The 25,221-nt window shown below is 36.3% G+C and overlaps 1 pseudogene; it reads left to right on the top strand.

Moving 5' to 3' along the window:
- The window catches only part of LOC142528429 (uncharacterized), a 42,334-nt pseudogene extending 35,281 nt beyond the window's left edge, over nucleotides 1-7,053 (top strand).
- The last annotated feature ends 18,168 nt before the right edge of the window (nucleotides 7,054-25,221 follow it).

Below are 25,221 nucleotides of genomic sequence, written 5' to 3'. Positions count from 1 at the left end.
GCATCCCATACTTTTATATCTGAGCGATTTGCATTGATACATGATTGGCCTGTTGAATCATTATCTGATGTAGTATCTGTCTCTTCACCTTTGGGGAGAGGTCTTATATCAGTGAAATCTATTAAACGTTGTATACTGCAGTATGATGGCAATGAGATTGAGTTAGATTGTATTGTACTTGGTTTGTCTGATTTTGACGGCATTATCGGTATTGATATGCTGACCAAGTACAGAGCTACCGTAGATTGTTTCCAGAAAATTGTGAGATTCAGACCTGAGATGGCTGATGAATGGAAATTTTACGGTAAGGGTTCTAGAGCTAGAATTCCTTTGATATCTGTGTTGTCTATGACTCGATTATTACAGAAAGGAGTAGAGGGATTCCTTGTGTATTCAGTAGATGTACTGAAATCGAGCCCGGCATTGGCAGTTTTGCCAGTGGTATGTGAGTTTGCTGATATCTTTCCAAATGAGATTCCGGGTTTGCCTCCAATCCGAGAAATAAACTTCAGCATTGAATTGATACCAGGTACTGTTCCTATTTCTAAAACTCCATACAGAATGACATCGATTGAAGTGAAAGAATTGAAAGAGCAGCTACAAGATTTTCTGGCCAAAGGTTACATCAGACCGAGTGTTTCTCCTTGGGGTGCCCCAGTATTGTTTGTTAGAAAGAAAGACGGTTCAATGAGACTCAGCATTGACTATCGGCAACTGAACAAGGCTACGATAAAGAATAAATATCCTTTGCCTCGTATCGATGATTTATTTGATCAGTTGCAGGGTTCTTCTGTATATTCCAAGATTGATCTGAGATCTGGATATCATCAGCTGAGAGTCAGAGATTCTGATATATAGAAGACAGCTTTCAAAATCAGGTATGGCCATTATGAGTTTATAGTCATGCCATTTTGTTTAACGAATGATCCAGCTGTATTTATGGGTTTGATGAACCATATATTTCAGAAGTATCTTGATGATTTTGTGATTATCTTTATTGATGATATTCTGATTTATTCCAAGAATATGATTGATCATGCTGAGCATTTAAGAACTGTATTGAAGATTTTGAGAACTGAGAAACTGTATGCAAAGCTGTCTAAATGTGAATTTTGGCTGAAGCACATTATATCTGGAGATGGTATTTCTGTCGATCCTAGCAAAGTTGAGGCTGTGATCAGCTGGCCTAGACCGACATCAGTGCCAGAGATATGCAGTTTTATGGGTTTAGCAGGATACTATCGTCGATTTATTAAAAATTTCTTCAGTATTGCTAAGACGATTACTCAATTGACTCAGAAGAATGCACCGTTTGTTTGGTCAGAGGCATGTGAATCCAGTTTTCTGGAATTGAAGAAGAGATTAACCAGTGCTCTTGTGTTGACTATTCCGTCAGGTACTGGTGATTTTGTTGTTTATTGTGATGCTTCTCATAGAGGAATAGGTTGTGTTTTGATGCAGCGAGGACATGTTATTGCTTATGCCTCGAGACAATTGAAACCACATGAGACTCGCTATCCGACTCATGATCTTGAATTGGCTGCTATTGTATTTGCATTGAAGATCTGGCGACACTACCTATACGGTGAGAAATTTGAAATTTATTCTGATCACAAGAGTCTGAAATATCTATTTTCACAGTCAGAATTGAATATGAGACAACGAAGATGGCTTGATTTATTGAAAGATTTTTGATTGTGAAATCAAATACTATCCGGGGAAATCAAATGCAGCAGCTGATGCACTGAGTCGAAAGGTATGTTCTTTATCCTTATCGACGATTGGTGTTTCGAATTTGATTGATGATTGATGTTTGTCTGGATTAGTACTTGAGATAGATTGTCAACCTCTGAGACTTTATGCTATTCAAATTGGACCAGAGTTGATTTTTCGAATTAAAGAAGCACGAAAAGTTGATCAGAATGTTCAGAACTTGATATTGATGGTTAGATCAGGGCATCAATCAGAATATCAGGTTCGTGATGATGTATTATATGTAAATAATCGACTTGTTGTGCCAGATATTTCAGATTTGAAACAGCAGATTTTGACAGAAGCGCACTGTAGTCGATTGAGTATTCATCCTGGTGGCAGAAAAATATACAATGATCTGAAGAAACAGTTTTGGTGGAAACAAATGAAAGCAGACATTGCAGATTTTGTATCCAAATGTTTGAATTGCCAATAGGTGAAAGCCGAAAGAAAGAAACCAGGAGGTCTGTTACATAGCTTATCTATTCCAGAATGGAAATGAGATCACATTTCCATGGATTTTATTACGAAGCTACTACGATCCTCCAGAGGTTGCGATGCGATTTGGGTCTTTATTGACAGATTGACCAAATCAACATGTTTTATTCCGTACAGAATGACGTACAGACATGACCAGATGGCAGAGATTTATGTCAAAAAGGTCGTCAGATTGCATGGTGTGCCGAAGTCTATTGTATCAGATCGTGATCCTCGATTTACTTCACACTTTTGACACAGTTTGCAACAAGCTCTAGGTACGAAATTACATTTGAGTACTGCATATCATCCTCAGACAGACGGACAGTCAGAGCGGACTATCCAGACATTGGAGGATATGCTGAGAGCTGTAGTGCTAGATTTTGGCACTAGATGACAAGATTCTTTGCCACTTTGTGAATTTTCGTACAACAACAGCTATCAGACAAGTATAGAGATGGCTCCGTTTGAAGCTTTGTATGGCAAGAAGTGCAGATCCCCTCTATTGGGATGAGATATCTGAGGTACCTGAACTTGGGCCTGATATGATTCGAGATATGACTGAGAAAGTGAAGCTGATTCAGAAGAGAATGAAGACAGCTCAAGACAGACAAGCCAAATATGCCAATATTCGATGTCGACCATTATAGTTTGAGCAAGGAGACAGAGTATTTCTGAAGATTTCTCCTTTCAGAGGCATTGTCAGATTTGGCAAGAAAGGAAAATTATTCCCTCGTTATATTGGGCCGTATGAGATTTTAGAGAAGATAGGTACTCGTGCCTATCGACTCGCTATTCCGCCTTCTCTATCTGGGATACATGACGTCTTTCATGTGTCTATGCTGCGGAAATATCTTCCTGATGCTTCTCATGTTCTTCAGCCAGACGAGGCAGAACTTGATGAAATTCTGAGTTATTTTCAAAAACCAATCCAGATTCTAGATCGTAAAGGAAAGCAGCGCAGAACGAAGATTATTCCGCTTGTGAAAGTTCAGTGGAGTCGTCATGGCATTGAAGAAGCTACCTGGGAAACTGAATCAGATATGAGACAGAAGTTTCTAGAGTTATTTCATTGATGTGAGTTTTCTTATTTAGCTTCTGTATATCTCCTTCTTGTATGTGATTTGATTGCCTGTGATTTCGGGGATGAAATCAGATCTTAGAGGGGGAGAATTTTAATGCCCGAGATTTTATTCTGTTAATCTGAGATTATTGATTATGAATTGATGTAATTATAGAAGAACCACTCTGAGGCACGATTTGAGATACCATGTGACATTGTGTTGTGCGAGGACAGAAAGTCTCGCGCATATGCGCGAAACGAGACACGTATATGCGCGAGCAAGGCAGAAGACCTCGTGCATATGCGCGAGAAGAGGCGCGCATATGGGCGAGCATGTAAAATCTACAAGTGCCGAGACAGTAGGTCTTGCGCATATGCGCGAGGACAGGGCGCGCATATGCGCGAGCAGAGGAATTCATGAATGCCGAGACCAGTAGGTCTCGCGCATATGCGCCATTGATGGACGCGCATATGCGTGAGACGTGCAGCATGAAGGTTAAGCCACATGTCTTTATCATGCATGTTGTGATGTAAATTCTTCCTTCCTTCAGATAGAACCTCCAGAAAGAATCGAGAGAACTCCATGAAACCCTCAATTTTCATCGTAATTTAAAATTTGTGATTTTGGGAGATCTATCCGTCAGAATTTCAATCCGAGTCTAGTTCCGTGCTTCTCTTGTCAAGGGCTTCAAAAGGACGTAAGTTATATTATGTTCTTGTAAGATTCAAAAGTTTGATGTTGAAGAAATCATGATATGATTGATATTATCTTTTCCTGAGATTGTGATAATTGTATAATCGAAATCGGAGTGAAGAACTGACACAATATGAAATTGTTATCATTTTCCAGATTTAATTTGATTGAGATTATACAGAATTTGCGAATATCAGCTTGTTTGTGATTGAATATGAGTTGTGATTGGTATCTACTGATGTTGTATTGCCGGTATCTCGAGATTGTACTGTTATGCCGTCAAAAGTTGATTAGATTGAGAATTCTTATATGGGGTTGTATATTAATATTGTACTCCTCAATAATGTTATTCCAGAGCTGGTATTGAAAGCTTCGAAGACTGAGCAGAGCCAGATTGATCTACGAAAAGAAATGTATAAATCAATGTTAAACCGGAAAAATACGACTCGAGTCAGAGATAGCTTGAGTTTCCCAAAACTACATACTTTATTGAAATTGCTTTGATGTTTGCAATTCATGAGATTGATATGCTTAGTCCATTGATTTATAGCAAAGCATGAGTTAGAGTCTTTGACAGAGGTGCCAAGTCACTGGGAATTTGGTTTATATCGATGCTGCTTAGGAGTAGATCGACTCCTATTGGAGAGATTTGACATAGAAGGCCAAAGTCTGGGAATAAGAACGTACAAGCATCTAGCAGGGAAGAGTAGGTGGGAGACTGTTGCATTCTTATTCGAACCAGGATCCCTAGATAAGAGTCGAGTCAAGATTATGAGTCAAAGAGTTTGATATATTGCTTTGTATCGATTTATGCTTTCGTAGACTACGATGCATAATGTTTTACGAATGTTATATGCTTTTATATATGTTTATATGACTGCATGTATACGTTGTTTATACTGGGAATATATTTCTCACCGGAGTTATCCGGCTGTTGTTGTGTTTGTATATGTTCATGACAACAGGTGGGACAGGATCATGGTCGAGAAGAGGATGAGAGATTGAGTTTAGAGTGGAGATTCGGACCCATAAGTAGAGTTGATTTTCATCACTTGATATGTAGTGGATGAATATTAGTTTGTTATGATATTCTTTTGTACAAGATTTGTACTTAGATCTTGTTGTAGATATTAAACTTGATCTTGTATTTGAATGAGATGGGACCTAACTTATTGTAGAATTTTTATACTTGTTATAAGGTATTCAACATTAATTTTTTTTTATGACCCAGTTTATTTAATTGTTCCCAATTAATCCTAATGATAATTGAAAAGTATGAGTTAGCGTCCGGGTTCCCACAGAAACGAATCACTGAAAAGCATCTGATCACAACACATGACATAACCTAACGCAGCAATGAACACTCGGCAATTCGTAACGAAGCCTGCAATCAAATAAAACTCAAGAAACATGAAGAACATATTTTATAACATCACAGTTGAGCAGTCACACGAGAATAATCATAACTCACTTGTTTTTTGTCCGAAAATTATGAATTTACTGTCAAATCAAATGTGTCAAAAAGTAATATGTTTTACAAGTGGAAAGTTTTTCCATAAAACCTACTGAAAATTCGCAGGATTTGAAATGACAGCAGATTCGGTTTTTGTAATTTAAAAACTTGTTCAAAATCGTTTCAACCATTTTTGCTCAAACTTTGCATAACATAACCAAATTTTTACATACAATAAGCATAAAAAAACTTACTACGACAAGATCGATGCAGAAATAAAAGAATATACATGCCTTTGCGTCTAAACACTCGAAGATATCGAATACCGACGCGGTGGATTACGGGAGATGACCGGGGAACTCTTGCTACACGATTCTTGCCCGAAAAAGGGACATGAAACTCTAGAAATTTGCAAGGAAAATGGGTTGAGAGGGTGGCTGCTGAAAGAGTTTCAGGAACCCTAATTTTTCTTATCAAAAAAGAGAGCACAAAAATGTGTGTGTGAGTGTGTTCTGAGTATGTGTGTGGCGTACAAGAGTGTGTGTGTAGAGATTAGGGAGATAATTAGGGGATGATTAGTTTAATTAATAATATTAATAATCAATTAACACCCCTAATTTAAATAAACTACACATGTGCTAAACTTCTAAGATTTAAAAATTCCCAACTAATCAAATTAGTATTTTAAAAAAACTTAAACTCTTAAACTCACATATTGTATTAAATAAGGTTTTTAAAAGGCTTAAAATTTCATAAATCATTTAAACTATCAATTTCCTTGACTTGAAATAAAAAACCATATTTTCATAAATCGTCTAAATCATCACCAGTCTCTTTTCCCGATCTCGTATCGAATATTCTCCTGAAACATAAAACTCAAGAAAACTCTTCAACATGCATCAAATAAACATATAATAATTGAAAATAATGAAAATCATAAATCATGCATCGTTAAAAGCATTTTAAAATTAAATAAATAATTTAACAATTTAATAAATGCATAGGTTTACGTGTACTGATTTTGGGCTCTACAGCCATGATAACTGATAATGCATATTTAAAATGTATTTGTTGATTATGAACCTGAATTTGTACGTTAATGCTGGAAAACACGTTTGATGCTTGTTTTTAAGAAAAGGTATATATATGCATGAGTTTTACAAGTGATGAATATGATGAGATGCTTTTAAGGAGGTGAGTTGGTTGTGACTAACACGAACACGAACACGAACATGTAAGGCCAAGGCTCAGTGGACGGGTAAAACTGTCGCTGATGTCCCCGTCGTTGGGTACTGTGGTTATACGTAGATGGATCCATCTGCTTAGAACTGATACAAAAGTCACAACTAATGATCTAAATTCAAAAAAAAAAAAAAAACGAATACGTATATGATGATATGATATGACACAATTTGATATGACTCGACATGTTTACGTTCATGTTTACGCTTTTAAGGATCATGAAAATTATATTAGTTACAGTACTTTTCACTGTTGCATGATATGTATATGTATTTTTTATAACGGTACAGGTGTGATAAGTCTTTAGACTCTCTAGGTGTGATTGGTACAGGTGAGCATGATTTTGAGGAGACTAAAGGTGCTGATGACTGATCTGGCTGAGTTGGTGGAGCACGATAACCCGAGGACCTCGCGTTTCTTCTGTACTAATATTTTACGATTAATAAGTTTTCATGGATTATTACGACTGTTATGTTTAGGAATGTCATAGATTGAATTTTAAATATTTATGCTATATTTGAGAACTCTAGATTTAAATTTGTTTGATTGTTTACGATTTTTAGATTTAATTGCAGTCGAAATTATTTAATTGTTTAAAAGTGAATGATTCGATTTAATTATATGCATATTTGTATATATATTTCGACGAAGGCATTTAAAAAATAGTAACATTTAAGTAGTAGACGTTTCACCACTATTTCAAGATAATCATTGGTTTCCAGTATAGACAAAAAGATGTAAACGATCATTCAATCCTTCAACAAAACTCTCCACAACATCTACCTGACTAGCAGTAACATGAGAAGCATAACTCAACATAGTATAGAAAGTATCAGCATATTCCTCAACTGACTTATTTTCTTGTTTCGGATTATGGAATTCAGAAGCCTTAGAACTCTGAACTCAGATTTTTCAGCGCCTTCAGTACCACTATAACAAGGTGGATGCATGGTATGGAAACAGGAATTAACTCATCCATCCTGAGCTTCTCTAGCTAACCAATAGCTTGGTTCACATTATCATCATCAACATGATTATGAGGTCTACCACGTCCACGACCTCAACCACGACTCCTACCAGCAAAGGTTTCACTAGATTCTTCTATTATATGAAATATAACAAATACTAATTAGAATGGAAACAAAAAAAAGCACATAAACACATATTCATGATGGCAAGTAGCATACACAAGCACAACAAACATTTTAATGTCAATACTCAAGTGTCCAGGATTCTAGTTTGAGTGTATCACAGTTTATGCTTTGTTACCATGATGTGGAGCCCAATAATAATAATTAAAATTAATTATCAAAAAGTATTAATTTAATTTAAATTTTCAGCAGAAAATGGTTTAAAATACTTAAAGATGGACATCAGGGCCTCGAACAATTTTGGCATGACATCCACATAAATAGGATACTGAGGTTATGATTCTGGTATGAAACAGGTCAACAATAAAAATAAATCATGCACAAATATATATAAAATGAATTATGCAATTCTTGAAACATGTCTCAATAACAATAGGAGAATATGAGCCATTAAATGGTACAATAACAACATGAATAATGCTCGAGCAACAACACATAAGGGAGCTACATTATCATGTAGCTAAACCGCTCTGCTAAATATGCGAGGTATGCCTGATTTGTCCAATAAACACTCATGACTCGGCCTACATACACCTGATAAAGATACAACAGGAAGAAAAAATAACGAACGAAACATGATGTCAGTATTTCAAATGCATCAAACAAAAAATACATCAAAAAATAGACAATCATATTTTCAGTCTTAGGGAGAAAAAATAATTTCCTAGACAGTACACGTCGCACTAGGGCATTAATATCTGATCGAAAATCATGTTTTTGGTCTTAGGCAGAAAAAATAATTGCATGGACAGTACATGTCGCACTAGAGCGGTAATATCTACCTGCTACGGCGCGACGCGATTAGGAGACGAAATATTTGCTTGGAGTTTTGGCTTTTAAAGACTCTAAAGGTGCACCTATAAGTACGAAAGCCCTGACACAGAAAAAGATGAGATACACAATATGCACCCTCAAGAAGGAGAGAGTCGGAGGAAGAGAAGCAGCTGCATGACAAAAGGGCAAGAAAAGAACATAACTCAACAATATTTTCTCCTTTTACCTTTTTTCAGTTAGGATTCAGTGGAACTTACCCTAAAAAAATTATATTTTGATTTCTTTTTTAAGATTGAATTTTATTTTAAGCGTATTTGATTATGTTATTGTGTTTATTGAATCTTCGAAGCATGATCAACTTCGACGTTATTTTATGTATTATAATTGAGACCGAGATGATATTTTATAACATTATAGAATAACATAATCCATGGATCTACAAATTTCATAAACATATGAGGTTGAGTATATGTTGATACCTATATACTGAAAATTGAAAGCTATAGTATTTCTAGTTTGTTGATGCAATCACAGTTGTTAAATAACACAAAGACAATTGGTTATTGCATTTTGTTGATTAAATATAGCTCGAGAAAATATATTGATAGATTAGAGAATCCCATAAAAAAACATGGCATGAACTGAAACTTAATCATTAGAGAAGCTCAATGGGTAGATGAACCGAGAAATCCTAACAATTGTTTGTTTAGTGTTTTAATTTATATTATTTAATGTTAAATTATTTTATTTCAATATCATTTTAGTTTATTAATTTATTTAAATATCATTTTAATTAACTAAAGAATTGTGTGGAGGTAAATTTTTAAGATATCACTCTCTGTCGAAATAATACTCGTACTTGTTATATTATAATAAAACTCGACTCATACAGTTGAGATAATATCGAGTATCTTGGAGAAATTTAATTGTTATAAATTATTTTATTATAAAATGATCAACCCAAATCATCTTCATCGTCCTTAGATGCCATTTTACTAGAATCCACATTCATATGATCAACTATCTTCTTGGGTTCATTGTCAGTTTCATTTTCTATTTATATTTTCTCATCTTCCTTCTCATTTATCTTACCAACTGCATCCCTTATTTCATCCTCAACATCCTTCACAATTTCATGATACTTTAGCACTTTTACCTCGAGTTACACACTGTAAAAGTCACTCAAATTGCCATCAACATTTTGATCAACAACCTTTTTACCATTACTACTTTTCCAACATTCTTGGAACCGAATTTGTGTTTTAACTTATCAATCTCAGAGACTGTTCACTAACAATATTCTCCAAACGAGTGACATCAGTTTTCAGAAGACACTCATTCATCGTTGGCAATACCCGTAACAAAGTGATCACACATTTCATCAACAAAATTTCAGAATACTAGAACTATTTGCACAAAGCATAAATTTGCATCACATTCACGTACCGTACTGCCGGAAAACATCTTCTCGACAAACACCCTTTCCTAGAGGAATGAAACTACAGAAAAGTTAGAATCTTATAATATTTTTTAGAAAAATATTGTATAAAAGTAAAATACAAAACATTACCTTTTCCCTAGTAATTTTATTAAACAATTCTTCAGCAGAATCGGTATTGGTGGGAATTTGCACTTTGCCAGACAAAAAACATGAGGAAATTTCCTGAAACTTTCCTAAATGGCAAACAAAGGTACTGTTGGGATCGGAAAAGAATTTAGATGGGGTGAATGAGATCTTTTAAAATTTCTTGAAAAATCAAGTTGGCCTTAATAATTCTTAACTGTTAATGTCTTCTCTTGGATAGATAGAAGTTACTGGACCATTTAAAAAATTTGAGTACGGAAGTGATTTGGCTAGACTAGTGATACGATATTTTCAATGTGATAAAGTGTTTAAGAAAACGCCTAGATAAGGACAGTAAAACAGATAGAAGTATATGGCACAAGTAAATAAGGTACGATATTTATGGATGATCGGAGATTAACAATTCCGACATCATCCCTTCTTCCAATTATGAAGAAATCCATTAAAAGACTTTGATTTATACAACTTTTTTACAAACTCACTTCCATTATCACTTATCAGTGCCTAAATAAAAATTCTTAGTGACCACATAAACAACACTATAAATAATTCTGGTTGTCTTTGAAACCCTTTGGTTCAGACAGATGTAACACAACTCTTTAATATATAGCTTTGAACAACTATAGTTGATGATGTGGCACAATTTTATCCTTGATAATCTGATATGAGAGGAAATCATGTGCTAGTTAGAAACTTAATATTTGAAAGAATAAGAGCGCTCGAAATATCGTATACTGCTGATTGTAAAAGCTTCGGTCTTGTATCTCTTTCTTTAGTCTTTAATCTGCATATTTATACACGAACATATCTCAACATTCGAAAACCTTTCAATGACCATATGTACTAACTTCCAAAGATGATATTTTTAACTTCTCACTACAACAAAATGGCTTTCCGCAGCGTGTTGTAAGCTGTTGAAAGTTTAAGATTATTCGCGGCGTACATGTGCATGCTGTTAATACTATTATTCACGGCGTATATATGTACGCCGTTCATACAACTATCCACAGCATGCAATGTACACCGTTAATATTCATAGAACAAATAAATTTTAGCGACGGTTTGTGACAACACCGTCGCTAATCGGTGACGGTTCATAACCGCCGTCGCTCATTTAGCGACGGTTTATAATCCGTTGCTAATTTAGCGACGGTAAATTTAGCGACGGTTGTACAACCGTCGCTAAATTTCGTGACAGTAAGAAAATCGTCGCTATATTTTTAGTAAAAATAAAAAAAAATTACTTTTATAATTTAATAAATTTTAAAAAAACTATAATACAACTATGATAACTAACAAATTAACCAAAAAATTTAAACAAAAAAACGTACCTAAATCGAAACTAAAATCGTATAATTGAGAAAAATTTTAAGTGTTGTAAAGTGACGAGGAGGAAAATGGTACCGGACTTATAGTTGCGACTATTAGCGACGGTGTTTTTATTAAATCGTCGTTGATCTTAAATCGGCGACGGTTTATTGTAAACCTTCGCCACTTAGCGACGGTTAACAATAAACCGTCGCACAAATTCGAACCCGTTGTATGCCATTAATGTCTAAACACGATTTTTTTAAAAAAAATGATTTACTTTTAACAGCGCACATAACATGCACGTTGTTAATAATACTATTAACGGCGTGCCTTTATTGTGTGCTGCGAAAATTGCTTAGGTTATTAACAGCTCACATATAACTGCACGCTGTCGTTTATATAATTTAGTAACAGCATACATAAATGCATGCTGCGGATATTATTATCCGCAGCGTGCTTTTAATGCACACCGTTAATAGTATCAAGTGCAACAATATTAACAGCGCACATATCGGTGCATGCCGTGAAAAGTAGTATTCGCAGCGTACTTTTAATGTACGCTATTGATGAGGGCAGAAGATATCCTCGTCCAAGATATTTGTCTCGTCTCCGATTGGAGTTCTCTTGGGAGATTCAGATTGTGGTTCAACCACTTATCTGTCGTTTCCTTATTCAGTCATCTGATTGTCTGTTGGTAAAATCAAATTAAGTGATTTTACCATTTCATCCATGGAGGTCAATGGAATTTCCGGAATGGCTTCTATTGGGTTTTTGAAGTATGAGTATGGGATGAATCAGAGTATCAAAATATTTTCTCAAAAAAAAAAAATGAATGTTTGTCACAGACTGGGCAACCTGACTATCAACCTGAGTTGGAGCACAACGGCTTGAGTGTCTGACTGTTCTCCAACAAGATATTGTGGGAGTTTGACCGCTGAAGGATCCTAAAAAAGCGGCAATGGGCTGATCTTAGGCTAGAGTTATAACAAGATCTACCATAGTTTCCAGAACTTCTTCTTCATCAATAGGAAGTTCATACTCATGCCTTTTCGATTTTACCATCATTCAGATGGACAATGCATCCATCTCTAACTAACTGATCTCCACTGCATCATATTTAGCAGTTGAACTATGAGGGTTGAAGTTTTCATGCTTCTGTCAAATTAAATATCGTAGTAAACTATTTGATCTAACATGTCCACCTTAAAATAGTGGTTCAACTAGTTGAACCTGCTCAACCGGATGGTCGGACCAGAACATTGTTATATCATATAAATATAATAATATAATATAGTAAAAAGTATATTTTAAATATATTAAATTTGTATATAAATAATTCAAAAATTTTTTATTTCAAAGTTTACAAATTCAAAAAGGCCCTAATAAGACTAAAATAATATTTTTTTAAAATTTTAAAATTCAAATAATCATATATATAACAGAAAAATTTAAAAATTAAATTTAAAAAATTCAAACCTGTCCGACTGGTTTGACCGGTTCAATACTGGTGTGATTTCTTTTTGATGGGTTTGACCATTTCAATACTGGTCTGCCAAGTTCTTGACCGGTTTTATCAGTAATATGTTTTTTTTTGCGATGTCCAGACATGATTATATAAACTTTGTATCAGAGTATAGAACCAACATTCTCCTGGTATCTCTGGCTGGTGTTTTGGTCGGCTTGAGTTTCTTCTTGGTAGCATCTTGTTCTTCTCCATTTTTCTTTATGATTTCCAACAATTCGACTCATGTTGCCATATTCTTCTTCTTGAATATCTCCATGGCGGTGGCATTCATAAGTTTGATGGGGTGGAGATTCGGAACATCCACCAAAACAAATTTGTGTTATTCCAGAAGATAACAAAATGGAATAGCAAATTCATGGGGATTGAGTCATTCCTTGATCATAGCAATAAATATATTGTGTAGAATGTCACATCAGTTTACATTAACCCTAGATGTGATGGTTTCCATGACCAAGAACTTCTCGGTTGTCACTTTGTCAAATGCTCCGGCCTTTGCCAGCAATTATTTTCTAACAAGATCAGCGAGTAGTCAGAATTCCACTTCAGATCTTTCTTAAGACAAGTGGGAAAAGAGAGTGGAAATCCTGATATAGAGAACTTTGACCGACTTTGAGCGATATTTACCTTAGGGAGCTCAAAGAAAACTTTTAAGATCACTGGATGAAATATAAAAAGCTTTTGCATACAAATTATGGGAGATAATTTAATTGATCTTTTCAAAGAAGAGCTCCATGTTATATCTCAGCAGATGCAAAGAACTCGTTGAAAAGTCAAAAAGAAACTTTTGGCGGTTTATATATCTACGTTAAAATAAAAACATTTTAAATGTGTATAATAACCTATTATGCAATAAACCCGAGATTTAAAGTAATTAAAAATTTTGAACTTACAATATTGGTCCTTCAAAAAGATTAATATATTTTAAAAAGGAAGTACGGTTAGATCACATGGCGAGGCCAGACTTCCACAAACTCTATCTAGAGCGACCAGAGTTGCGTACCAACTTGTCTTTTTGTCTCATCGGCTTGACTTATATTCCCCTTAAATTTATGCATTTATTAAAATTTACCAAGCCAATAATATTGAAAAATATGAAGACTCTGTGTCAGACAATGACTTAGTGAATTGTTCGACAACTTGTAGATTCGTTGAGATATACTCTACTCGGATGTCCTTCTTCATCAAATGGTCTCATATAAAATGATGTCTTCTCAATATTTTTGGTTCGAGAGTGTAACACAAGGTTACATGTGATGGCAATGGAACTTGTATTATCACATAATATCGGAGATTCAAATGAATTGATGCCATAGTACTTGAGTTGTTTGATTCAGAGCAGTCTTGCACATAACTTCATGCTGATAGATATTCAACTTTAGCAATTGAAGTTCACTTTTTGCTAAACCAAGATATTTGTTTGTCTTCAAGAAACTGACATGATTCACTAGTCCTTTTCCTCCAATTTGCAATTCGCATAGTCTGCATCTGAATAACTAATTAGATTAAATTTGGAATTTTTAGGATACCAAAGACTCACCAGAAGTGCCCTTAAATTATTTAATAATGCATTTAGCTGAAGTGTAATGAGATTGCTTAGGATTAGCTTGAAATTTTGCACTTAAAAAAGCTTAAAACATAATGTTTGGAGCTAGCGGTTAGATATAACAGTGATTCAATCAACCCTATATACATGGTTATGTTCACTAAGATTATCTTCATCTTTCTCTAATTTTATTGATGAGCTCATAGTGGTGGTAGCAAAAACAATTTTTCAGGCCTAACTTCTTTATAAGTTCTTTAGTGTTCATGGCCTGATTGTTGAAGATTATAATATCTAACTGTTTAACTTGCAATCCTAGAAAGAAATCCACTTCTTCCATCATACTCATTCAAAATTTTCCTGCATCAACTTAGAGAATTTCTCACAAAGTTTGAGATTATTGGAACTGAATATAATTTCAAAAACATATATTTGACTTGTATAGAATGATCACCCTTGTAAACATAAATATGATTTATTCCACAGTTCCAATAACAAAATCATAGTCAAGCAAGAACTTAGAAAGTGTATCATACTAAGCTCCAGGAGCTTGTTTTAATCCATACAATGTTTTATCAAGTTTTTACACATAATCAATATAAGTGTGATTCACAAAGCAAGGTGGTTGTTTAACATTAACTTTTTCACTTAATAAACTATTAAGAAAAACATATTTAAAATCTACTTAATATAATTTGAATTTCTTGCAAGCAGCAAATGTAAAAAATATTCTTATGACCTCAAGTCTCGCTACATGAGCAAATGATTCATCAAAATTTATTCTTTTTTAGTATACACCCTTGAGCTACAAGTCTAGCCTTATTTATTACAAAGGATCCACTTTCATCTAGTTTGTTTATAAAAATCCATCTAGTTCCAATGATATGTTGTTTAAAAGGTAAGAGAACTAGGTTTCAAACTTTGTTTCTCTTAAACTAATTAAGTTCATCTTGCATAAAATTTTCCAGCTTGAGTCTGATAAGGTTTCATCTATTTTCTTATCTTCAAAATGAGATGGGTCTAGATGATTCTTATTCCACCAAAGGCTTGGTCCATAGGTATTTGGATCTTGATTTTGAAGATCTTGATCTTCATTTGTATTTGCAGCATCCTATTCTTTGATATCTCTGGCTGGTGATCGTTCACCATCTGAAGTTCATATGATTGACTATGATTTCTTGATGTTTGGATGGAGTTGTCTTTGGAGAAAGTCTTCAATGGTTATTCTATAATTATAAAATCTATATGATTTACTGTAAGGTCCAAAATTAAGACGACGTAATCCAACTGCATGCGAATCTAGGAAATAAGAAAAAAATAAGTAATAAATGATTTTAATTGCTAATTAATTATGTGACATACTTGTTCATATGTTAAACGAGATTTTTATTGTCATCATGCATAAAATTGTATTTTTAGGAATATTCAAAGTGACGATCGAGGAACGGGGACCGAGGGCTGAAAAATGTCAAATGTTTTATTAAATGATTATTTTTAATTATTTAAAATATGGTCGATGCTTTTTAGTATTATTGAAAATAAGGGTTTGGAAGTGATTTTATACGTCGGGACGTAAATTTTATCGATGTTGGTTTTTCAACTAAAATACAAATTTTTTGACAACCCGGCTAATAAATTCACATATTTAATTAAAGAAAAGCTTTGTTATTATTTCATTTAAATCCTAATTAGACTAATGGGCCTAATTTAATGGCTTATTAAGCCTAAGGTCTAGTTAGTGATCAATTAGTATTTAATGTATTAATTAATTCACAAACCCTATTCTAAAAAGAAAACCATCGGCTACCCTAGTTATTATTCTGAAAACTCTCCACCCTCACCCAACCACTCACGGCAGCACACCACAAAGCCATCTAGGATAGAATTTTCGAAAGGCTCTAGCAAGAAGAAGCCATAGTCGTCCCTCCGTTCTTCATCGTCAACGATTATTCGAGCGTATACTACGCAAAGGCACGCCTTAATCTTCCTTTTCTCATCCATCATGTCATAATATGTTTTTAAAATTTTTTTTTATGAAACATGAAAAACCGAAGTTGCTGCCTTTGGTTTTCTCTTTTGCATGATTTATGTATCTCTTATTACATGCCATGATTCACGTTTTTTTTTATACTAAGGGGCTGCCATGATGTCTAAGCATGCTTAAGCATAACTTTGGTATGTATTGAAGTCCCCCACACCACGCAATACTTGACAGAAACAAAGAAAAGAGAAGCAAGAACAGGCTGAACCCGAGAACCTGCTGTCATGGGTTTTGGTGTTCGGTTTTCATGAGGGAAATGGGCGGCTTGGTCTTGGCTTGGTCTAGCACTCGGCCAAGGTCCGTCATGGGTCATGGGGAGAGTCCTAGCCAAGCTAGGACTCGAGTTAATAGGACTCTACCCGAGAAACATGCAGCAGGGCGTACAGGGTTGCGCGGCTTGCAGGGAAGGGAAGGCAGGTTCCAGGGCTCGTGGGTTGACGGCTAGGTCCCTAAGTGCACAAAACTTGAGTCCACACAAAGTGCAACTCTCGGCTAGAGTAAGGGCAATGTAGGGGACATTCCTTTTTGTGTTTTGGGTTGGTGTTTTGGTGAAGTTAGGGTCCAGTAGGGTACTTGGGGTTGTTGGGTGCGTTTTGGCTCGACATGGTTTGGGGGTAACTCGTAAAAATCAAAAGTTGGCTCGAGGTCGAAGTTTAGGTGTCAAATAGGGTTTTTAAAATAAAGAAAAATTGGAAAACGGCTCACGGGGGTCGGGTCGTGGTCCATAAGGGCTAAAATAATATAAAAAGACTAAATTTAGAATTTTGGAATTTTATATTAAAGGTTGGTATTTTTTTCGGGATTAAAATACCGTTAAAACAATTAAGAAAAGATAATTGAAAAAGTCTAACATTCAAGCCAAATAAAATTATGAAAAAATTCACGTAAGCTTAGATAATTATTTGGGACATGTTAGAGTCATGAAATCAAGGAAAAAGTCGAAAACGTAAAATGTCGAGTCCAGGGGTAAAACGGTCTTTTTACACCGGGAAATTAGTAAAGGTCATGGCAGTGCCTTAAATGCTTTTTTTATGATATTATGATTATTTTTGAATGTTTATGATGTATCCATGATTAAATTATGATTTTTAAAATGTCTATTTGATTTTTATGATTTATGGAAGACATTTAAAAGACATGTTGCATGCTTGGTTTAAAAAAACAAAATATTATGTTATGCATGATTTTTATAAAGTGATGAGAATGTAAATGTTGAAGGAAGTGAAGTGATTGTGACTAATTCGTTAATGTTGGCGATGTCGTGAGGGTTATGGTCCCAGTGGGAGCCCGATGATCGTGTTTCCATCATTGCGAATATGTGGTAACGGTAAGAATGGGAATGTCGTGAGGGGAAAAGGCCCCAGAGGGAACCCATTTATGGGAAAAGGCCCCCGAGGGAACCCCGACGAGCGTATTTCTATTCGATCATGATAGGCCAGGGCCCAGTTAACCGGTGAGAGTGTTGCTGGTGTCCCCGGCCGCCCAGTACTGAGGTTTCACGTAGATGGATCCATCGTCATGTCATGTCATGTCAGGAAAGTCACAATTAACGATCTGAATTCAACAAAGGAAAAAAAAAAGGAAATGTTCATGATTATGTTTAAGGTTTTATGTCATGTCATGTTGAGGAAAAGGAAATTCATGTTTGCATGTCATGAAAATGTTTATGTTTATGCATCTTCATAAAAACGATATTTTAAGTACAAGTATTTTTCACCGTTATATGTTGACTGTATTACGTATTACTCGTTATAAAGATTATGGTGTGTTGAGTCTTTAGACTCACTAGGTGTGATGGATGCAGGTGAGTTTGAGGGAGGACTTGACGGGTGATTTGATTGGACTGAAGACGCACACAACCCGAGGACCAGCGCTTCTATTTTTCCGCATTATGACTTTTGACTCATGCTTTATGATTAAAGATTTTTAAGATTATTTATTTATGCATTTGAGAGATTTTTGAGAGGTTTAGTATGTGCTATTCTTTTCAAATTATTGCTTTTTAGGTTTGGTAAAATGTTTGACGATTTTATGCTTTAAAATATTTTCCTTTGGATTTTTAAATAGCAGTTGGATGTTTATTTTTAAAATGATGTCAAAAATATTTTATGGTTCGGCCGATGCTAAGTGAGGTTAAATTTTTTTTTTCTAGTAAGTTTAAAGCAATAAAAGGGCAGGACGTTTCAGTTGGTATCAGAGCAAAGGTCCTGTAAAGGGTTGTGCCACCATCAGCGCCAGGAAGATCAGTCGTCAAGCCTCAATTTGTAAGTTTACATGCTTTATATGATTTAGTATGATGTTACCTGCATGATGATATGAATATTATGTTTATGATGCATGTTTATTAGCTTTTCGAGTATTTATGCTTTGCATGCTTAAATTGATAAAATGAATTAGGACATGTCACATGATTAGAAAACTTAGATTTAATTGCATGTTGGTTACGTTAGAATTTGGAAAACATTCAGATAAAATGCCTCCTAGACCTGTACCCGTTATCGAGAATCAGGAAGAGAACAGTGTTAATCGCCGAGGGAATAGTCAAAGAAATGCACCACCACCACCACCTCCTCCTCCAGGGGATCCTGCTACTCATGCTTTAGAGGGTATGGCTCGTCTCTTCGAGTAACAATTACAGCAGCAGCAGTTACAACAGCAGCAGTTACAGCTGCAGTTACAGCAGATGCAGCAGCAGCAGCTACAGCAGCCACCTAGGCCACAGCAGGATATTTATGAGCAGTTCCGGAGGCTAGGGCCGAAGGAATTTTCTGGCACCACCGATCCATTTGCTGCTGAGAGTTGGATCCGATCACTCGAGGTACATTTTCGCTATCTGGACATGGGAGACGCCGACCGTGTGAGGTGCACTACTTATTTGCTTAGGAACGACGCTTCTTTATGGTGGGAAGGAGCCGAGCATGGTGTTGACCTTGCTACACTCACTTGGGCACAACTCAAGACGAAATTCTATGAGAAATACTTTACTGCTGATGTCAGAAGCCGAATAAAGAGGGAATTTATGACTGTCCGTCAGGCAGACATACCTGTTGCTGATTTTGTGAAGAAGTTTGATAGGGGTTGCCACTTTGTACCCCTTATTGCCGGGGACGCGGAAGAAAAACTTAGGCATTTCAAGGATGGCCTACGACCTACCATTCGGGATAAAGTTATAATGATGCGTCCAGAGAATTATGCTATGGCAGTTACTTATGCATATCAGGCTGAGCAGTCCTTAAAGGACATTGACTTTGAGATTCAGCGCAAGAGGCAGCACTATCAGAATAACAATCAACCCAACAAGAAGCCAAATACTGGTCCTCCTAGACCTCAAGGGCCTCAAAAGCCCCAAGGTCAAGTCAAGAAGCCAGCGCCACCAAAGCCACAAAATCCTGGAGCACCAAAGCCTGCTGAGAGACAACCATGCAAACAGTGCAACCGTACACATATTGGAAAATGTGAATGGGGATCATTTAAATGTTTTTACTGCAAGGAGGATGGACACAAAGCTATCGAGTGTCCAAAGAAGAAAGCAGCTACCACGGCCAGAGCTTATGTTATGAATGCCGAGGAAGCTGAGGAAGAGGCAGACACTACACTCATCACGGGTAACCTAGTCATTTAACATTTTTATATTGCTTATTAATGCATGAAGTGTTAAATTTGTTATTAGAATTGATTTGGGATCAAGTTTCAACCTAGAATAAATTAGGTTGCATGTTCTACCTAGTTGGATTTAAGTGATGATTTTAGAAACCATAGAAAATGATTTGAATTTTGTGCCTTGTTTTATGTGAAGGATGGAATGATTCCAAATAAAAAGTTTTAGGGCCAAAATTAAAAAAAATCATAATTTAGGGAGATTTCGAAATTTTGAGGGTTATTGAGCAATTTTCGAAACTTTAAGGTCTATTGTGCAATTTCGAAAAAATTAAAGGGACTATAATGCAATAATTCGAAAATAAGGGACCTAAGTGAAATTTATGAAATCTTAAGGATCAAAAATGCAATTTTGGAAACATGAAGGGCTAAATCAGAATTCCGAATAATATAAGGACTTAATTGCAATAATTCGAAAATTTTGGGGTCAATTTTGCAAATTTCAAAAATTGAGGGACTAAGGTGCAATTTTTTTTCAAAGAAATGTTTAAGTTCAACGCGCAATCTTCTTATAACTTTGGGAATTAATGATAATAAATCCTTAAGATTCAACGCGAAAAGATATATAAGACAATTTTCATCGAGGGAGGATCATCATTCTAGGTGTAGCTACCTATGCTTTGCTAGATTCAGGAGCTACACATTCTTTCATATCAGAAACCTTCATCAAAAGACTGAATATTACTCCTCAAGACATGGGTTTGGGTTTCAAAGTTTCTATTCCATCCGGTGATCAATTGCTCACGTCTAAGATTGTCAAGAATCTGGAGTTTCGTTTATTCAGGGATGTAGTTCGGGCAGATCTTATTGTGCTCCCTGTGCCCGAATTTGATATTATACTTGGGATGGATTGGTTATCAGCAAATGGAGCTTCGATTGATTTTCGTCAGCGATCAGTATCTATTAGACTGCCTAGTGGTAAATCTTTTGTCTTTGAGGCGGCAAGAAACAGGCAAATGCCGCACATCATCTCTTGTCTATGTGCGAGGAAGCTCATTAAGCGTGGATGCCAAGCTTACCTGGCATGTGTCACTACCACGCATGCATCTACCAGTCAGAAGTTAGAAGATGTTGATGTTGTGAGTGATTTTCCTAGCGTCTTTCCCGAAGACGTTTCTGGCTTTCCGCCCGATCGTGAAGTGGAATTCTCTATTGATCTTATGCCGGGCACTGTTCCTATATCGAAAGCACCATATCGTCTAGCACCTGCAGAAATGAAAGAATTGAAAGATCAAATTCAAGAATTGCTAGACAAGGGTTTCATTCGCCCTAGTTACTCTCCATGGGGCGCTCTGGTATTATTTGTGAAAAAGAAAGATGGTAGCATGCGTCTTTGCATCGATTATCGTGAGCTTAATCGGGTTACTATCAAAAATAAGTATCCACTGCCAATAATTGAAGATTTATTTGATCAGTTGCAAGGAGCATCGATATTCTCTAAGATTGATCTGCGATCGGGATACCATCAATTGAAAGTTAAGGAGTCTGATGTTCACAAGACGGCATTTCGCACGAGATATGGGCACTATGAGTTTATGGTCATGCCATTCGGGTTGACCAATGCGCCAGCGATCTTCATGGATCTCATGAATCGCGTATTTCAGCCGTATCTGGATCAGTTTATTATTGTCTTCATTGATGACATATTGATCTATTCCAAGAGCAGAGAGGAGCATAGTCGCCATTAGAGGACAGCACTGCAAGTTCTACAAGACAGAAAGCTTTATGCAAAATTCAGCAAGTGCGAGTTTTGGCTTGATAGAGTGGCATTCTTAGGCCACATTATTTCTAGTAGGGGAGTGGAGGTCGATCCAAGTAAAGTTGAGGCAGTGAAAGAGTGGCCAGTACCGAAGAGTGTTACCGAGATTCGCAGTTTCTTGGGACTAGCTGGCTATTATCGCAAATTCATCAAGGGATTCTCCTCTATAGCAGTGCCTTTGACATCTTTGACGAAGAAAAATGCTAAGTTTATTTGGGGATCCGAGTGTCAAGACAGTTTTGACAAGTTGAAGCAAGCCTTGATATCCGCACCAGTGTTATCTATGCCATCGGGGCAAGGGGAGTATGTTCTATATACCGACGCTTCTAAACTGGGTTTGGGCGCAGTTCTGATAAAAAACGACCGAGTTATCGCCTATGCGTCAAGACAGTTGAAAATTCATGAAAAAAACTACCCTACTCATGATCTTGAGCTTGCAGCAGTAGTTTTTGCACTAAAAATTTGGAGACACTACCTTTATGGGGAGAAGTGCAAGATATTCACCGATCATAAAAGTTTGAAATACTTCTTCACCCAAAAGGAGTTGAATATGAGACAGCGCAGATGGCTTGAATTGGTAAAGGACTATGATTGTGACATTAGCTACTATCCGGGGAAAGCTAATGTAGTGGCAGACGCATTGAGTAGAAAAGCAGCAGTTATCACTCATTTATCACTCCAAAGACCGTTGCAGTCCGAGATACAGCGGTTTGAGCTTACAGTGTATGCTAGGGGCAAGGCCCCTAATCTTGCCACATTATCAGTACAGTCGACTTTGAGAGACAGAATTCGTGATGGGCAGTCTACTGATGAGCAGTTGCAAAAGTGGAGAGCAAGAGATGAAGCCAAGGGCCGGAATTTATATTCAGTGGTGGATGGTTTAGTCCGTTATCGAGACCGTCTATGGGTTCCTAGTGACGATTCTTTGAGAGATCTTATTATGAAGGAAGCCCACGACACACCATATTCCATTCATCCGGGCAGTACAAAGATGTATAGAGATTTGCAATTGTTATATTGGTGGCCAGGCATGAAGAGGGACATTCTGAGATATGTATCTGAGTGTTTGACTTGTCAGCAAGTCAAAGCAGAGCATCAAAGACCAGCGGGAAAATTAAAACCACTCCCTATCCCCGAGTTGATATGGGAGAACATCACTATGGACTTTGTTGTGGGATTGCCAAAGACAGTTAAAGGATTCAATGCCATTTGGGTGATAGTGGATCGTCTTACGAAATCAGCGCATTTTCTACCTATTAAGACGACATTCACCATGGTTCAGTATGCCGACTTGTATATTCGGGAGATAGTTCGCCTGCATGGGATTCCTGTATCCATCGTTTCTGACAGGGATCCGAGGTTCACGTCGTCTTTTTGGAAAAGTCTGCATGCAGCGATGGGGACCAAGTTATTGTTCAGTACAGCGTTCCACCCTCAAACCGATGGTCAGTCAGAAAGAGTTATACAGATTTTGGAAGATCTACTACGAGCATGTGTTATTGATTTCCAAGGCAGTTGGGAACCAAAATTACCTCTAGTGGAGTTCACTTACAACAACAGCTATCAATCATCAATAGGAATGGCTCCTTTTGAGGCACTCTATGGAAGGAAGTGTAGATCTCCTATTCATTGGGACGAGGTTGGGGAAAGAAGAGATATTGGTCCAGATGTGATTGAAGAGACAACTGAGCTTGTAGTCAAAATTCGTGACAGAATGAAGACTGCACAAAGCCGACAAAAGAGTTATGCGGACAAAAGACGAAGGGACTTAGAGTTTACAGTGGACGATCATGTATTTGTGAAAATAGCACCCATGAAGGGTGTTATGCGCTTTGGCAAGAAAGGCAAGCTTAGTCCAAGATTTATAGGTCCGTTTGAGATTTTGGAGAGAGTCGGGACACTAGCTTATAGAGTGGCATTGCCACCCGCACTTTCTGGAGTTCACAATGTGTTCCACATTTCGATGCTGCGAAAGTACATGTCTAATCCGTCACATGTGCTTAATTATGAACCTCTTCAACTAACTCCAAATATGACATATGAAGAAAGACCAGTCCAGATTTTGGCAAGACAAGAAAGATGATTGCGTAACAAAGTCATTCCAATGGCCAAGGTCAAGTGGCTGAATCACTCGGAAGAGGAAGCTACTTGGAAAACCGAGAGAGACTTGAAGAGTCGCTATCCAGATCTATTCGGTAAGTTCTAATTTCGAGGACGAAATTTTATTTAAGGGAGGGAGGAATTGTAAGGTCCAAAATTAAGACGACGTAATCCAACTGCATGCGAATCTAGGAAATAATGAAAAAAATAAGTAATAAATTATTTTAATTGCTAATTAATTATGTGACATACTTGTTCATATGTTAAACGAGATTTTTATTGTCATCATGCATAAAATTGTATTTTTAGGAATATTCAAAGTGACGATCGAGGAACGAGGACCGAGGGCTGAAAAATGTCAAATGTTTTTTTAAATGATTATTTTTAATTATTTAAAATATGGTCGATGCTTTTTAGTATTATTGAAAATAAGGGTTTGGAAGTGATTTTATACATCGGGACGTAAATTTTATCGATGTTGGTTTTTCAACTAAAATACAAACTTTTTGACAACCCGGCTAATAAATTCACATATTTAATTAAAGAAAAGCTTTGTTATTATTTCATTTAAATCCTAATTAGACTAATGGGCTTGATTTAATGGCTTATTAGGCCTAAGGTCTAGTTAGTGATCAATTAGTATTTAATGTATTAATTAATTCACAAACCCTATTCTAAAAAGAAAACCATCGGCTACCCTAGTTATTATTCTGAAAACTCTCCACCCTCACCCACCCACTCACGGCAGCACACCACAAAGCCATCTAGGAGAGAATTTTCGAAAGGCTCTAGCAAGAAGAAGCCATAGTCGTCCCCCCGTTCTTCATCGTCAACGATTATTCGAGCGTATACTACGCAAAGGCACGTCTTAATCTTCCTTTTCTCATCCATCATGTCATAATATGTTTTTAAAAGTTTTTTTTTATGAAACATGAAAAACCGAAGTTGCTGCCTTTGTCTTTCTCTTTTGCATGATTTATGTATCTCTTATTACATGCCATGATTCACGTTTTTTTATACTAAGGGGCTGCCATGATGTCTAAGCATGCTTAACCATAACTTTGGTATGTATTGAAGTCCCCCACACCACGCAATAC

Source organism: Primulina tabacum, chromosome 16 (genome assembly GCF_025594145.1).
Source record: "Primulina tabacum isolate GXHZ01 chromosome 16, ASM2559414v2, whole genome shotgun sequence".
Taxonomy (NCBI): domain Eukaryota; kingdom Viridiplantae; phylum Streptophyta; class Magnoliopsida; order Lamiales; family Gesneriaceae; genus Primulina; species Primulina tabacum.
This window is presented reverse-complemented; position numbering and strand designations above follow the sequence as displayed.